This window comes from Armigeres subalbatus, chromosome 1 (genome assembly GCF_024139115.2).
Source record: "Armigeres subalbatus isolate Guangzhou_Male chromosome 1, GZ_Asu_2, whole genome shotgun sequence".
NCBI classification, from domain to species: Eukaryota; Metazoa; Arthropoda; class Insecta; order Diptera; family Culicidae; genus Armigeres; species Armigeres subalbatus.
This window is the reverse complement of record NC_085139.1, coordinates 37,488,501-37,507,404: the sequence shown is the minus strand read 5'-3', so window position 1 is coordinate 37,507,404 and position 18,904 is coordinate 37,488,501. Positions and strand designations below refer to the sequence as shown.

The 18,904-nt window shown below is 38.7% G+C and overlaps 1 protein-coding gene across 11 annotated transcripts in view; it reads right to left on the bottom strand.

The window, feature by feature from the left end:
* The window catches only part of LOC134224508 (peripheral plasma membrane protein CASK-like), a 666,907-nt gene that overhangs the window by 608,830 nt on the left and 39,173 nt on the right, over window positions 1-18,904 (bottom strand). The window lies entirely within an intron of this gene.

Sequence of the window (18,904 nt, the reverse complement as noted above, 5' to 3'; positions counted from 1 at the left end):
GTTCGCTTTCGAGAGTATCCCTAGCTTCACATAATTCGCAACATCTCTATATGACGGCTTGACTTTACCCTCGGAATTTCTTGTAGGTGCCGAGTGTCCTGTCTGAGCCGTGTCGATTCTATGTTGCACTGAGCTGGTCTTGGCTTGGGTTCTACTGCCCTTGTTTCGACGAGCAATTTTAGCGGGTGTTGGATTTCCGCTTGTATTTGATCCATTCAAGTCCATTTGTCTTGGGCGCTTGGAGGGATACGATGATTGAGGTGGTTTTTCAGCCAGACGGTAAGCTTCCTCATAGCTAATCCCACGATCCAACAGTTTTTTGGGCGCTTTTGTCCAGCACCGCTCAGTTGGGACAATAATTGGTGGTGGTGAAGACAATAATGTTACGTTGATGCCATCTTCAAAGTCATCATCATCATCGTAATCATCAGCGTCTTCGGCACCATCATTATCCGTGTTCAGAATGGACGATGAACAGGAAAGTGCATCTTCGACTGAATCGCCTTGAAGCTGTAGAATCTCGTCTTCCTTTTCTCTGTCGATTTCCATTTTTGATGCACTCATTGTTGCGTTGATCACTGTTACAAGAACAAAACACACACACGCAAGGGTTTTAAAATGAACAAAGATGACAAAAAATTAAAAAAAAGGTAAAAAAAACTAGCAAATGGTAAGAAACACTTTATTTATTGAAAAGAAAAAAAAAACGCTATTGAAGTACACAACAACACTCACAACTCAGAATAAAGTAAAGAAAAAATAAATAAATAAATAAATAAAAAACGAACAGCAATTTCCAGATACAAAAAAAAAACGATAATGAGGTCATCAATTAAAGAATAAATAATCTATTTAAATAATCAATAATAAGAAAATAAATTTAAAAAAAAAAAAAAAATAAAGAAAACTGAGGACTTTAATTAATAATATGGTCACAACTTGTAAATATTTTCACTACGAGAAGGTAACGGACACTGTATGATATTCAATTAAAAGAGAGTTATTGGTGTAATTAAAATAGTTAAGCCGACCAAAGTTTTATTCTATCGTTTTAAAGGAAATAAATAATATACAGTGTAATGATAAATAATAAAAAAAATAAATAAAATAAAATAGAAGAATAAAATAATTAAGAGATAAAAATAAAAATAATGATAAAAAAAAATGTAAAGAAATAATACCAAAATATTCAAATAAAAGTTTATTGTAGTTATTTAAGGTGTTATATTCTTTTATTATTGTTTATGCCCCTCACAAGAGCATTTTTTGTCCAGTCTCCCCAACGCATGATTTGCAGTCGATGGCAATCATGTGCCACCATACTGCAGTAATGTGAGTTTATCGGTCTCACTGTTAATCACTCACTTGTTATTATATAAGACGAGTTAATACAATCCCATTGAATTCCACCACTTAAAGTCCCTTAGTTTGAGTTTAATTCGATAAATGGGATGTAGCTTAGAAGCAGATCGACGAAACATATGGGACGAAACATATGGTTGAAGATGGATCGTTTATATTGGATGTGTCATTTCAGGTCAGGTTTTTCTCAAAATATTTAATTTTGATACGGGAAGCACGAACAATCATCAACTCGTCATAATTTTCATCATTGAATGCTTAACTTTTTTCTACAAAAAATAGAATTTTGGAAAAGTGCTTACTCGTAATTTTAATGCTGATGCATTGACAGCTACATCAAACAACTGAAAACCAAAATACGCCGCTCGGTGCACAGGTTGAAGAATTGACCACGCGACGCCTCTGGTTATTTGACAAATCATTTGAAACCCAGCTAGCCTAAAGTTATACGCCCGAAAATGTGGTTTGGTCGAACAGTTCCTTTGGCTGAAAAAGTCGCTGAATAGCTCATTTGGCCGTTTAGCCGAAATGGTCATTTGGCAGAAAGGGACATATTGTCGGAATAAACATTCAGCCGAAAGTGTTTAGCCGTTTAGCTGAATAGGTCATTTAGCAGAAAATGCCGTTTGGCTGAAATGGTTGTTTGGCAGAAACGGCATTATCGGCACAAATGACTCTTACTGCCTAAAGACCACTTCTACCAATCGCAATCGGCTTTCCGGAGAAATGATCTATTCGGTCAAACAACGTTTTTGGCCAAACAACTTTTTCAGCCGTTAGAACAAATAATTTCTTTGGTCATATTACCAGTTCGGCCAAATATCCTTTTTGGCTGGATGTCGCTTTCGGTCAAATGACATTTTCGACCTAATATCTAGACCAGCGGTTCTCAACCTGGGGTACATGTACCCCTGGGGGTACCTTTTCTGATCTCTGGGGGTACCTGAAACAAAAATGCGTAATGGCGGACGTTGTATTAAAATTTCAAAGAATACTAACATTTTTCTAATATGCTTAACGACTGTATTTTTTCAGCCTATTCTGTTAACTTGACGTTAAGTTGCCGAATATAACTGCTTCAATACTTACTGTTGAGCATATTTATGCGCGAGAGTGCGCGACGTTAGGCGTCAATACATAAAGCACCCTTCTTTGCAAACAAAGTGGGATTCATGTCCATGCGGTAAGCTACTACAGTCGAATTTTGGAATCAGTCTTAACTAAACTTAATATAGGTATCACATAACAAGTAGCGTCGTGCGGTGCTTCTTTTGAAAAAATTGGGGTTACTTTGGACATTTTGAAAAAATAATTACAACGTAAATTACTATCAAATTGCCATTATCATCATTCGGGTGTCTTGTTGATAGTTAGATGGCAACTTTCTGTTTTAAATTTGGTAGTTTTTACGTTTAATTATTTTTAGAAAATCAAGAATCCAAAGTAGCCCTTGGCGTCAAAAGAAGTCCTGTACGACGGTATCTTGACTGATTCATAATTTTTACTTCGTAATTAGCAAGAACAAGTTCTCCTCAGCAGGGAATCAATTTTTCTTGGATGCGCTTGTGAAACAAGCGACAAAAGAGAACCAACGACAAAACTTTGTTTTTGTCGGAGATAATAATGACAAAGATCCATTTTTTTTTGTCAGCAACAAAACAGAAGACAATTTTGTTGCTAACTTTTCATCCCGTTATTTTGCATTATCTCTACAGCAAATCTTGCCTTTAAGTTATCATAGTTTCTGCTTTTATGGAAATATTCGAAAATCTAACTATGATTACAAAATTATCATCGTATTCTCGAAAATATCAGAGCATGCAAGCCAAATGATTCTTGTCATATTGGTTTTGGGTTCTGACAAAGGCTTGTTGCGAGGTGCATTTGTCAGTAACAAACTCTATTGACGACAAAGGGTATATTGTTGAGCGTTATTCGAATATTGATTCCCTGCTCCTCAGTGAAGTTTGGGACAAATCGACGACTAAATTTGACATACTATTAAATATAAGTTCACCGCAAATTCTCTTAAAAATTGGAGTTCATAGAGACCGTGCGGTAAATACGAAAGGGTTTGTCATTTTCTTACACTTCATACTAAAAAGTAGATTGCAAAAAATAAACAAGAATTCTTTACGTAATTAGTGTACCGTACAATAGATGCCCGAGGTAAAAAGTCTATGATTATGATCCATTTCTAATTCCAAAAGAAGGCATGATCTAACGTTTTTCGTCTCCTAAACTGCCAACAACGGATACTGAGATTAAGCCTAGGCACACTCGTATGAGAAGCAGGCATGCTTACCACTCAACCAACAGAACCCCGATATTTTAAAACCAAACAAACCAAACTATTATTTCATAACCCTAGCAGCACAATTCACGTTGATTTGGTTGCAATAACTCATATATGACCAAATTTGGTCATATATGAGTATCATCAACTGATTTACAACATGTGTGTTGCTCGGAAACTCCAGTATCAGATTACTGCTGCATCGGTTTGTGAATGAAAATAATCTGAACAATCGAAATACCTACATACTTGACTTCTCTAGGCTTAAAAATGACAAGCCCAATCCGAGTCTCATCTTGAATCCAGTCACATTTAGCATGATCTGCTTTGTAGCAATTCATATTTCGGCTGAGTTATGGAAGTTTCAAGATGCACAACGCTGTATTATAATCTTAGTTTCTCAATTACAAGCCCACATTACCCAATTTTTAAAAGCTCCATCGAAGATCAACACTTCTATCATATCTTGGAGTACAAACAAAAAATTGCAGGAATGGTAAAATCCTTTCAATTCCTGAAATTTCGTACAGAATTCCGAAGTTTCACTCAGAGTCCCATATTCTCAAAATATTGTCTAATACCAAAAAAATCATAATTTTGAAACTCTACAAGAATTTTGAACGTTTATTATTATTTTTCAATGGCATAATGTTCAAATTGAGACATTTCCGAATAGCATCTCAGTGTTTATTAGGCACTTCTATGCCCAAGTAACATTTTAAGTTTCATGACGCTCTTAAAGAGCATAATTTACTCTTCAAGAGTGTTATAAAACCAGCATAAAACCAAAATGTTATTAGGGTGGCTTTTGACTGCGATTTTAAAGCCAATATATTATATCTTGAGGCTAACATGTTGAATTGAAACTCTTATGCCTAGGAAAGTTAAAGAAAACTTCCTAAATCGAGAATTGAACCCAGTCGATTTGACCGTGGTCTTGCAGCAAAAGACTAACACTTTCAGAAACTATTGATGTAAGATCGACTGTAACTTTTATTTTATTTACCTTAACGGCTACGCAGTCTTTATGGATAGAAACGGGTTAATTTATTTTCGAACGTTTCAACACGGGGATTGTGTCTTTCTCAGAGGATAATTATTTGTATCATTTCACGTCTAAGGTTTCGTCTGAACTGTCTGATCTGTTTTATGTTCGTACATTATTACGGAACAATACAAATCGTGATATTACAGTACTGACCAATGGCGCTATTTAAATATTAAACATTTTTTTATTTCTCATCGTACAACCAAAATCCAAATTTTAAGCGTTTTTTTTCGATAACCAGATGAAATTTTTTGAAATATGAGCTCTTAGCTCATTTTTCATCACAAAAAAAAACAAGGGGTACCTTAAGCAATGCAAAGGTCTGAAGGGGTACCAGTCATGAAAAAGGTTGAGAACCGCTGATCTAGACCAACATTTGAAAAGAAACATTTCCCACATCAGAAGGAATAACTTTTGGCTGTTACGCCCTTTTCAAATGTTGGTCTAGATATACTTTTCGGACCAATGTTCAATTTGGCCAAATTAAATTCGACTGAATGACTTTCGGCCTAACGTGTTATTCATCAAAGTGCAATTCAAACAAATGGATTTTGGACTTTAAGCCAAACGACTAGAAAGTATTTGGCCGAGTATGTCATTTGGCCGAATGGGCATACAACCGAAAACGTCATTCGACCGAACTTGCCATTTGATTGAAAAGAACATTTGAATCATTTGTTTGAGAAACTGCATGTATCTTTTACACTATTTGGAGATAACAACAAAAAACGGGGTTTGAACAAATTAGCACTGAATCATTTTATTGCTTTGATATAGATCAATAGTTTTTAGCCAAAATCAACACTCTGGAGCATTTCCAGTGCGAAAACTGTTAGCAGTAGTCCACAATTGCTCTTCAAACTGCGTGCACGGCTCCATCCCACTAACCCTAATGACAGTATCCCAAATCCCATCTGTACCACGATAGCTATTACCCCGAATGGGACACTACCCCGAAATCCATTACCCAGAAAAAATTTCAATGCAGATGCCGACTTAGTCGAGTCAAGTACGAGACACTGAAGACGACCTTACTGTTGAGGTCGAAATACGTATCTGTCAAAGTACAATTAAGTGGTGGAATTAAATGGGATTGTACAAACTCGTGTTATGACAAGTGAAGACATTCCACTAAAAAGCTCAAAATAATTTTCTTAACAACATTTGTAATTTTCGAGTGATTAACATGGACTGTTCTACGCTATTATTAACTGGAAAAGTGCTATTAGGGTATCTGTTCCATAATTAATAACATGCTCCTATATCAATAACATTCGCAAAATAGGCAATTTAGGCTCAATTTGTGTCGTGTTTTGTTGTTATCCGGCGTGCTCACTGCTGAAAAAAATCACAAAAATGCGAAAGAAAACAATTTGTGCACCAATTCTTTGTTTTCGAATGGTATTGATTTGGGTACATGGTATGAAATCAAGGAGCGGTTCCCCTATATGAAATTGAGTAGGAGAGGAGATAATGCTTTCTTGCAATTAACGCGTCTGCCCGGCATAAGTTGAGCAGAGGAAATAATGCCATCTTTAACCGTAGCTGTAGTACTCCATAAAATATCGCAACTTCATACTTTCATCGAATTATTCCAACAACAAAAAGCAATATTTGCCACAGCTTATGGTTTTATTAGACTGCTCATATAATCAATTTTGTGTAAATATAGTGTGTACATGAAAATCTGCGTTAATTACCGGGTCCAACGTCGGAACCGGTTGAATTTGTATATTCTTCTTCCAACGTTACACTGTTGCTCGCTGCACACTTCCTACTCTATCAATTGGTCTATCAGTGTGGAGATGTTTACGGCTGGCTCTACTTTATACGACCCATTGCGGGTGATTAGGGTGATCAAAATTCATTCTAATGAACTACCAAACATACCGGTCGCCTGAATTTTGACCGCACCGCCTATGGTTCTATCCTTCTTATTTCTAAACTATGTACTAACACTTCCTTTTTATTATTCGTTTTCTACTGTATTATACGACTCGTTATCTCTTCTGTGTCTCACTACACAACTTCTGTCTCAAGTTCTTCCCGTGATGATTCACTGGCTCTCTCTTCTTGCGTATGTTACGTTTACGTTTGTGTTTGTGTGCCTCATCCTGTTGATTGACTAATTTCGCTCAGCCGGGATTTGGATGATTCCAGCGCACCCACGTCCGTTTTAGCCATCTGTAATTCCAATTAACTGTGACCCGAGGCCTGAGCCCCGGGTGGACGTGACATCGCCTTTTGCTGGAACCACCTACTTTTACTGCTGCGAATAACGGATGTCAACCAATTGAACCATCGCTTGATTGGTTCGCGCTTGGTGTTCATGTTGAACCTTTCCTATCACCCTTAATTCATGTTGCGACGATGCTGTTGTTGCTTCTTGTTCACCACCGGTTGATAAACCGGCCGCCATTTTGTGTGCCGGGGAAGCTACTGACATCAACCGGTAGCATGCACGACCTGGACTACCTTCTCTTCTTTGTGCGTTACGCGTACCAACTGTCTTTTTCTGAGAGCGGTTTTTCAAGAAGTGTTGAGCTGCTGCGCACTGTGTATATCGCCATCCGGTATGCCGATTTGGTGGAGCTGCTGCCATATCAGGTTGAGGGTTCCGAACGGCTCTAGGATAATTAATTTTCATCCTCTCACTACTAGTTCCAGAAACGACCCATCCAAATAGTGTTTTTTGGAGAAGTGGAAGCCCATCGCCAAGTTCGATCCGACCATGCTGGAGGATTTGCAAGAAACATTCTGCGCCAATGATTAAGTCCACCGAACTCGATGAATAAAATGCTGTATCTGCTAGGGGAACATGTTTCGGAATTCTCCAAGAGGTAGTATCAACATCTTGAATTGGCATCTTTTGTGTGACCTTTGGCAAAACAAGCATTTTGAGGTTGGAGCTATAGTTTGAGTGGATTGATGAAACTTCAGCAACCGCAAAGTAAGAAGCATCCGTTGATGTGTTGCCAATTCCACATACTTGTACCGGATGCGGAGAACTGTTTAGAGGCAAACGTAGTTTTTGTGCTAGTTCAAAAGACATTATGTGGCACTGTGAACCTGAATCTAACACACACCGCGTGGTAATAATGTTCCCATCGGTGTCCTTTATTCTAACTACCGCGGTTGGCAATAGAACTGTAGACCCCTTATCCATGCACATAGCTGAACACGAAATGTTGTACTGGCTTCTCTGCCGCGACGTTGACGCTCTGGGTTCACTCGGTTGGTTATCTAAAGCTGATTGCTGGATTTCTTCTATTCCTGAATGATCATCATACGGGTGAAGCAAAGTGTTGTGTTTTTCGTTGCACTCGTTGCAACACCGAGCAAGACAGGTTCTGGCGGAATGTTTCGTTGTTCGCAAACAATTCCCGCATAATCTATTCTGTTCCACTACCTCATAACGCTGGTTTAATGGAAGGTTCCGGAATTCAGGACATTGGAACACGAAATGTTGCATACCACAGTGGTAGCAGCCGGAATTAGAGGCTATATGAGACGAAACGTGGACTGGCAGGGACATAAAACGTCCGACGGAAGTTTTGGAGGACTGTAGAACCCTGGCGTAGCCCTGCAAAAAATGTATCATGTCGACGTACGTTGTCATCTCGTCAACCTTATCCTCAATGAACTCAGAAGAACTGCCATAGTCCTTCGCAAATACTGCATTGCAGTGACGATCCCACTCGCGCCTCGTGTTGGAATCAAGGCGAATATACAGATGATACACCATGCTGGAGCTCCAACGATCGGTGGGCTCCCCCAGTCGTTTCAAGCTAGAAAGATGCTCCTCGAAACTGTCAATTACCCGCAACAATTCATCGCTGGATTCTTTCCGCATTGCCGCGGTGTCGTATAGTGCTTCCAGATGGCAGAAGATAAGCCTACGCTTGCTTTCATACCGCTGACTTAGTAGTTTCCATGCTGTATGGTATCCTTCTTCACTAATTTCGATGTGACCAATTATCCTAGCCGCATCACCTTGCACAAGTCCTTTCGAATACTGAAGCTTCTCGACGTCGTTAATTTCTTTCCTATCAACAACTCCAGCCTTGAAACTGTCCCGAAAAGAAACCCAATCTTCTGAACGACCACTAAACTTTAGCAAAGGGATTTCAGGGTACCGAATATGCGACGCCGTGACTGGAACCTTCCCATCTTGAATTACGAAAGTGGATGGTTTTGGTAACTTGGCTTGAAGCGCAACTTTCAAAGCATAATATTTGCTTTCGAAAAGGTGACGCTCACTCTTTGTTGAAATCACTTTCTCTTTGGACGTATAAGCTTCCAACTGCGCAGCGACATCGAAGAACTCCTTAAAAAACTCCTCCAGTTTTCCTAGCCGAACCTCAACCTGACCTTCGTGTTCTTCTGGTGTATATTTTTTCAGGAATGCTTCCAGAAGACTCACGGATTCCAGCAAACTTAAAATACGCTGCTGAAGCCTGCCGATTTCCAGTTCCCGTTTACTCATGATTGATGATCACGTTGAGATGGTGAACACGTTTAACTCGGATTAATCAACTACAGGAATGGACAGGAAAGCACTTGCAGAGGACCAATCAAAAGAGCAAAGATTTGACCCACCTGTTTCTCCGCAATAGTGTTGCTACCTACGGCGTTTCCGCTATCAGCACTTATCGCAGCAGCTCCACCACCTTCTTTTCTTCAGTTTCACATTTTTGAACTTTTATTTCTTTCGAAATTTTTATTTATTATCAAAACCTTCACCGCCAAACACACCGTCAATCATTTAGTTTTTGCTATCACGCTATCACCGTTGCAACAACAATGCCACCGCAATGGCGAGATTCGCACTTTCGTTCTCCACTCCACTCAATTATTGTCCCACCAAGTGGGCTATTCCGCGGCACGTATGGCGTTTTTCAATTTTTCAGTCAAAACTTCCACTTATCGACGTTGGATCCGGCTCGAAGGACCAAAAATGTACATGAAAATCTGCGTTAATTACCGGGTCCAACGTCGGAACCGGTTGAATTTGTATATTCTTCTTCCAACGTTACACTGTTGCTCGCTGCACACTTCCTACTCTATCAATTGGTCCATCAGTGAGGAGATGTTTACGGCTGGCTCTACTTTATACGACCCATTGCGGGTGATTAGGGTGATCAAAATTCATTCTAATGAACTACCAAACATAGTGAAAGTAATGAAAATAATAAAATAACTATTTATACACAATTAAACGTTTTTTCGTTTTTCCTTCCCCTCGGATATGTTACCTTGCCGCGGTGGGTCGGCTTACGCCATTAGCACTGAGATGGCAACCAAAGACATATCCTGTCGTGGTGGTATCACATGTTGACTATTTTTGTTTGGTGCCGCGTTACATATCTGGCATTGACGCACTAATTTACGGCATTTGCATGTGATCCAACGGACATCGTGTTATGGAGCCTTGAATGGTACTGCAGTCTGGCAGAGGCCTTTTACATCAGTGATAATGATGTGAGTTCTCTTCTTTTTGGCAATACTTTCCTGATGCGTTCCCTGTGACGATGAGACGTAGCCACGCTTATACTTAGCTAGCTAGGCATTTATTGATACACAATGTATTCAAGACATTCGTAGGGAAATGACTACTGGATTCACTGAGTAGAAGTTTTTTTTAAACTAGGAACGTGGTGCCAGTCTTATTTTGTTATGTCTCACTTCGAAGAGCCATAATAAAAAATACCACACATTATAATGATGGTATATGAACAATCTTATGACGGCTTCATTCTCGATAATTTTTACTAATAGTAGGGAATAGCTTTACTTTGCCACCGAAAAGTGAATCCTATAGCTGACTCATAGCTGATCATTAGTACATTATAGATATTGACAGTTTAGAAACGATTAAGCTACTTCTTAAAACATAATAATAGTCTTAGACTACCTTGACAAAAGAATAACAATAAAATAGACCAAATGCACGAACAGTTTCCACTTTTTACAAGACATAACTAACATTGTGTTTGATAGTATTGACACAGAACAAAAACCATTAAGAACCAATAACTTAGGTAAACAAAGTAATTCGAGGAACCCATACTTCATACCTTCTGACCATAAAGACAAAAATGACATCGTACAAATCAATCTATATAATTAGGAATGAGATAATTGGAGAGAATATCTATTAAAGTTGTAAATATAATGTCTTTTGAGCCAGTTCAACAGTGTCTTAATGGACGACATGGTCCTTGTACGGCTGGAAAACTGCTTCAAAAGTTATTAGCTTGTCATTTTTTATAAATCGGGAATTGAACACTTTCTTATATTTGATAAATGAAAAACTTCCGTCTCAGTTCCTACGATGAAGCATTGGGCAGCATGTTCCATGTGCTTCGGTTGATTTTGAACGCGTACAATGACAATAGACATCTAAATAGCATAAAAACTGGTTAAATAATGTGACTCTGACAAGAAAATGACAAAAATGACTTTAAACGATTACGATGTTAGTTAGCATGAGACCTCTCTGACTATCTATGAACGTAATTCCCTCTGATTCAGTTGCAACAGCGTCTTCTTGGACGACATGTTCCGTGTACGGCTGGCAAACTGCTTCGAACGGAATTATGCAACGGTATCATCAAAGGCCTGGTGCAGAGGTTTCTACTCTATTCAGAGTCCCGCCAGTAAACCTTCACAAAAAAAAAAAAAAAAAAATTATACACAATTAAACGTTTTTTCGTTTTCACTTTTTAATGTATGATAAATAACATTTGCTCTAGCATTTTTTGTTTTTTTTTTTAAATCGTGAGAAGAATTGGGTTTAATGAATGCGCTAGCCAAGTATATGGCGAACAGAGTAGATAATTATGTATTAATGCCTTCTTTTAATGAACGCGTTTGCCTAGTATAAGGCGAACAGAGGAGATGATGTATTTTTTTAAATCAAAAAGCAAAAAGAAGAAATAATGCTTTCATTAAATGAATGAATTTGCCTGGTATAAGTTGAACAAAGTAGATGATGCTTCCAATCAACACATTTGTCCGGTATAAGGCAAAAGAGGCTTCTTTGAATGAACTCGTTTACCCGCATAAGGCGAACAGAAGAGATAATGTCTTCTTCAAATCATCGCGTCCTCCCGGTTAAGTCAAAAAGAAGAGATAATGCCATCTTTAAAAAATAAGATGAAAAGAGTAAAAGAGAAGTTAACATCTTCAAAAAATCACATTATCCTCCTAGCTGCTTGTTGTCTGTCGTTCTTCTTGTCGCAACAAGGTATACTGCCGACTTTCCTCACACTATTGAAGCTACATTCCTAGAAAGGATCTTTTAATTTATTCTGTGTTAACTCTGTGTCTAAAGAATAGTCCAGTCGACTCGGACTTAAGTTTCTCCCTCTCTGCATTGTGCATGAAAACATGCTGCAAAATCTACCCCCAATCTTAATAATCTTGAAAGGTGGTACACGAAGTGGAATGGGATTCTACGGATCAAGAATTCAAGAAACAATTCCAGTTTGAAGAATGGAATGTACAGTTGAGTACTTACTAGTCTTAAACGGTGAACCTTGTTGAAAAAGACTCAAAAATCAGGTGACAAATGATTGCTATTGATTATTCCGTAAAACAATTGTTAATCAATGATTAATGCAGCCGTCGAATGACTGATTTTGGTGCTAAAACTTAAATGTCCCCATTCACAGGTTCCCCGGGGACATCCCAGCGACTCCAGGATTCGTTTATTCAATTGGTTTTTCATTCTTGACACATAAGAAACCTGCTGGAATAAAATCATAGTGGACGATCTATCAATAAGCGAGATTCAAATGAAGTTGTGGCCTGACCCCTTTGATAAGTATCGATCGGAACCGATTATAAAGAAATGGCCATATCTCACTTGATTCTGGACCGATTCCAATTCTCAATATATGGTTCCAATCAGCAAGAGCCCTACTTCATTTGTGGTTACTAATATTGTTCAATTTTTAACCACAACTTCTCTTAATATCCACCTTAAATTTACAGTTTTGAACCTACCTCCGAAAAAACCGGAATATCTCCGGAATCCGGGGGCCATAGTCGGTTCCATGGACATACCGTCAAACTGCATTAATTTTCTAGTTCGGGCATGCTTGAATTGTCAAAATCGGATGAACTAAAATAGTTACAATACTCTAACTTTACTCAAAATTTGCCTATCCTAATTATTTTGTCCATCCCCAGTAGGTCTTATGACTGCAAATTCCGTTCAACGAAATGACGAAAGGTCATTTGGCCGAAAATGTAATTTAGCCAAACGGGTCGACATTTTTAACCATAGTACCAATTCAGCAGACGGCATTTTCAACCAAATGGCTTTCTGCCGATTGATTTTCGACTAAATGACCCTTCCCTTTGCTCCCATCGAATTTCCAAAGAGTTTCTGATGAACAATTCCAAGATTTCCCGTATAAAGAAAATTCAGAAATATTTTCCGTTAAAATACCTACTTCGTAAAATTTTTAAAATGTTACTCAGAAGTTCTGAAATTTTTTTTTTTTCCATTGAGCCAAAAATATACTAAACAATCTCCCGCGGAAATTTTGACGATTTTCAGAAAATTTCTCGTAAAAAATCCAGAGTTTCCCGAAATAAAAATTTAGAACAATTTTCCGTGAAATTTTTTAAGAGTTTCTCATGTAAAATCCCAAGATTTTTCCGCGGAAATTCCGTCGGTCGTGGCCGCCGACCAGTGGTGGAAATACTCACTTCACGAGTAAGAAAAGAGTGTAATTGGGCCTACCAAAAATGCCACACTCGCGCGAACCTACTGCCCGCATTTTTCTGGTGCTTGTACGCGAGTACAGGCAGAGCAAAGTGAAAAAGCAGTGCAGTATTTTGTTCGAGTGCCCTAAAAATGAGTGAGTTTTTTTGCAAGGGATTTGACTATAAAATTTTGCCCATAGTATGATTAGGCCGATTTTCAATAGGAAACAATGGACGCCGAATGTCGCTACTGTGTCGAGATCTACTGTGGTATTCTGCTGTGCAGAATCCACACAGAATCTATTTTTAGATTTCCATTACCATAATAGTGGTTTCCAGGCCATCATATCGTGAGTCCAAAGTGTCCGTTTGTCCATGTCCATGCATCCAATGATCGTTGCATTGTTCGGTTGCCATTTTATCCGGGTACGTTGGAGAAATGCCTCCGAGAAGAACAAGTTGTCAGTCGTCATCAGGCAGCCGTGACGACAGTTGCGTCTCCCAATACGCTACGGTATGGGCTGCGCATCCGTCGACTGACGAGGGTTTGGTGGAGAGGCTGGGAATCGAACCCATGACCATTCGCTTATAAGGCGAACGTGTAGCCAACTACGCTACGGGACCCCCACCGAATGTAACTTGTTGCAAGTAATTCGGTTGAAGATAAATACGCGAAAAATGATTAAGTTTTGACGTGGGACTAGGTCTGTGCTTTCTATATTGGGGTACACTTTACGATTGCGATAAAAAAACGTCATGAAAATATCTCAACCGTTTTCGGATTGATTTTCAATTTTCTTGGACCATTTGATCAAGGAAGAATCAACGCTTCATACCCGACGTACACTGAAGTCGTTTTGAACGCGTTTTTTTAAGCGATCGCGTTTTAATCTCTTCTGGTGCAGTTTATTTCTGCTAAGTTACCCGCGCGATTTCTTCCGAAAGCTTGGAGGCGTTTAACGGCATGGCAATGTCAGTTCAAGTTACTGGTCCATATTCCCGCCCCCTTCTTTAACCAACTTTCTCCCGACAACATTATGGAAATTGTGTGGCATTTAAAATTGTCTTTACGTTCAATTAGTCAATTTTTCGAACTGGATCAAAAAAATATAACACGCTATGAAAAGCTCATTTTTACTAAAATTTCGAAATACAAGAGACGCAAAAGTACTTTTTGCTCCCACGTCATCATAGCGCGTTTAAGCTAATGAATTCATCAGTTCTACCACCTCTATACTGCATTTACCGAATATGCGTATTACGATCCTCACTGTAAAGTGTTCTTTAATGTTTCGTACTTAACTTAACTTGGTAGTAAAATCGAAAGAAATAACACGAACTCTCCTTCCAGACTTATGAAAACATCTCACGTAACAAGCTTTAAACGATATTTTATAATATTCCATTCAGTATAGAGTGCAGAACACAAAATTGACATTATCATTCAACTCCCACAGATAAGCCAAAAAACTTATTATGATTCCCGGGGAGCAGCTTCGTCCCGAAATAATTAACACGCTTCACCGGGTCTCTCGAAACTAAGTGAAATAAAATTTTCCGCCTCGCGGATCCGATGAATAACGTAGCATGAGCCACAAAACTTATGCAAAAAAAAGTTGGTTTAGCAACCAGCAACGGGGCATTAGCATTTTTCTTCGGAGAACATCCCCCCGCAAGGAATCACATGAAGCAACCTCTTCGATGTAGCGGCAGCGGTTTTTCCCTATGTACACAGCCAAGGACATTGTTACTTGGTGGAAGCATACTTATGTGTCGACCACGAGGATTATTAACTTTTTCCGCGAACGCTTTTTATTTGGGATGTAAATTCGAGTGATGTTAGATGAGTAACTACAACCTATTTCAACTGAATACATTTTCCATATTTCCGTCGGGCACAATTCAATACTCCATCCGGGGAAATTTCTTCCAAGTTTTTTGTTGGGTCATAAAGGACATAATACAGATTGACTCTTCTTACATGTTACACTAGATTGCACCAAACTTTGTGATCCACTAAATAACAGCAAGCCAATCACGGCAACGTACTTGTCGTAAGTGAACAAAATGTCCGTTTAAGTCCTTTGGAGCAAAATTGGCACACAAATCGTGAACGGCCTCGGAGCAAAACGGTAAAACTTTTTAACATTGCTTTCAAACGATGAATGGGCAAGATGCGATAGGGCAGGACGTGCAACGAGATATTGATATTTATGAGCCAGTCGAAAAGGAGACTTATCATTTAATCGATGTTTTTCGCCGTTTATCTCCTTGCGTCGACAATGGGGCTGCCCTTGGCATAGAGCCATGATGCGATACTCAGCGAGTCGCTACGCCGGGACAATGTTGATCTTGTTCCAACAGCTGTTGACGCGTAGCTCTCAATTTCAGCTGGAAGAAATACGATGACCGTAGATAGCATTCCAGAGTGGACGTTCAACTGAATGGAACGGGGAGATTGCAGATTGAAATTGTAACACCAACCGTTTAGTATGGGGGAATGGAATAGAATGCACTCGATGAAAGACACTTCCAACATATTAAATTACTCGAATAGTTTTCAATAAATTTTTGACCGAGTGATTCATTAAAATTGTGTTGAATTCAATGTTAAATGATCAAATCGGAAATGTTGTTCCATAATGCACATTTGTACAATTCGAATATATAATCAATTACACCCGATTACTTTTTTTACACGGGGAATGCGTTCCGTGTAAAAAAAAGTTTTCACTTCAAAATTTAAAAATTCGTGTGAAAAAAAGTTTTATGATTTATCGACGAATCATGCAAAATGGAGCAACTTTGCAGAAATTTTGTATGGGATTTTTTTTACACCGTGTAAAACCAGAATCGGGTGTATACGAATTTCTTGATAATTTAGATCTCCGTATCAATAAAAGTGTTACTATCAAAATATTTGTTTTATCCGCTTCCCACCAGCAACTTTCAGTGTTTACTTAGAACCGCTCTTTGCAAACTAGCACGTGGTATCGAATAGAGCTTCATGTGTTCGGGTATTGCGTGGAAACAGAGTAACTGTAATGTCGTCGTCGCACACTAGCTTTTACTCTGTATTCTCCATAAGTAAGTAATTTGAATAGCGTTTATTCCTAAAAGCTTTTGAAGCACTTGCTGTGCGTTTTTCAGGAATAACTAAAATGCTTTAAGAGAAAAACGATACACTTTCGACGACTTTACGTCAGCGGTATTTGATATGACATAATACTAAAATTAAAACGTACAACTAATCTTCTAGACAGCTTCCAGTTTTCAAAGTTAATAAGTACATACATTACATAATCATCAACTTTTATTATATTCTATGTGGACTACATTATTGGGTAACAAATTTTCAAGAGCTCTATAGATGTGAATTTCAGATACATGATGAAAAATTTAACACAAAATATTCTACATGTTTTGCGGCATGAGAGCTTGACAATAAAAAAGGATATTTCCAGTACATCAAACTTGTCTGCCGCCACATCCGGCGAAAATAAATTTCCTCAAAATCATTTGAAATTCATTCTCCCATAGGCTTCTGGCATGCATAAATACACGAGTGCCTATACATTGTTGCTAACCGTTCCTAGGTTCAATGGCTCCATCTGGTTGTTCGTGGTGATTTTTTGTGTGTGGTTTTGCGCGACCTACGCAGCACCGATTAGATTTTGCCATAACTAACATTTACTCGAGGTCATGAATGAGTACAAGGCAAAAAAAGCTTATTTACCGAGGGCTGGCTAACAGCATTCCGTCAACAGTTTTACGATTGGATGTAGTTGAGAGGACCTAACTCGGAACTAACCGTAGTCCATACAGAGCCATAATCCACACGGTCTTATTTTGTAGCCGCCTACGATAAATGACGACTACGGTTGTGGAAAACCTTAATTTTTTTTAAGATAAATGGTTTATGGTCAATAATACGACCTATCTGTACTTACCAGTTGTTAAGAAAAGTTGAGGCAATTGAACAAAGATGTTGTAGGCAAAAGTATTCCTACAGTCGGTAGACATCATTGTAAAACGTTTTCTAAACTCGACATCATTGGTAGATTACTTGTATTAAGGTCATTGAGACCACCTTAGTCCAGCGGTAATGTGCGTTACAAGGAAACAAACCACCCTGGAGACAGCTGGGTGCGATTCCTTACACATAGAATATGTGGTGATTTGTTTATTGTTTATTTATGGTGTACATCAACAGATTGTTCGTAATCCTAATCATGATTTAAAACTAGTATGGTCACTACAATAATAACTAATTAACAAAACAGTAAAATCACAACGAAAAATAAAATTATCATAAAAAATTACGGCGAAGCGCATCTCTTGTCAAGTGATAGGGTAAAATGCCCAATAGTGGACCCCCTAGTAGCGGAATTTTGTTCTTCCTGTCAAAATGAGTAGAAATTTTCAACATATTAATTCTGCTTGATATCTAATAACAAGTTCTGCATCTCCTCTTTACGACACATACATAAAACACTCAAATACACGACGTTATTCGTTGAAATTAACATTTTAAAGTCTGACTGAATTCGCCCTATAGTAAACCCCCTGGGGGTCCATAATAGGAAATTGCTTCCCTATAGTCGACACTTCATTTGATTTTCATGTTTCGTTTCAGGTCGTTCTTCTTCCCTATTGTGGACCCCCCAGAATATTCCTATAATGGACACTCTTGTGTTAATTTTTTATAAAATTGTAAAAAATCATCTAATTTTACTTTCCATAGCATTTCCAATGCATGTAATCAAATCATAGGACTGTAAGGTAGGTTCTCCCGATGGTATTTCATAGCAAAATATTTACATTGTGCTGTAATAATGCAAAAACGGCTGGAGGGTCCACTATTGGTTGGGGGCCACTATTGGACACTTTACCCTAGTCAAATACTGCTGCCACTTTATTAAAAACTCTCTGTAGCCCGTTCAGTGCGTTGCCCAAACCATAGTTGTGGCGGCGAAGGGGAAGTCTCAACATTAGGCTATTCCGCAATGGCCGATGTTGCACGTTAACATTAATTTGTTGCAGAATATCTGGACAATCGATCCTTCCTTGTATAATATCAGCGACGGTCAGTGCTCTGCTTAAGTCCCTACGGATACGCAACGGAAAAAGGTCGATCAGCTGGCAGTGGTCCTCGAAACTAGGGAGACGAAATGGATCTCTCCATGGTAGTTTGCGCAATGCAAAACGAACAAAGCGGCGTTGTATTGATTCGATGCGCTCCGATCCGTTTTTGTAGTAAGGGCACCAGACCGCCGAACAGTATTCTAGCGTCGACCGGACGAGAAAGCAGTAGAGTGCCTTCAAGCAATGTACGTCGGTGAAATTTTTCGCCATCCTGAACACAAAGCCAAGCGTTCTGGCCGCTTTATCGACGACAAAGGATATGTGCTGGGTAAATGTAAGTTGCGAATCCCGAAGAACTCCCAAATCTTTCACGCAATGCTCTCGGTTGATGGTCG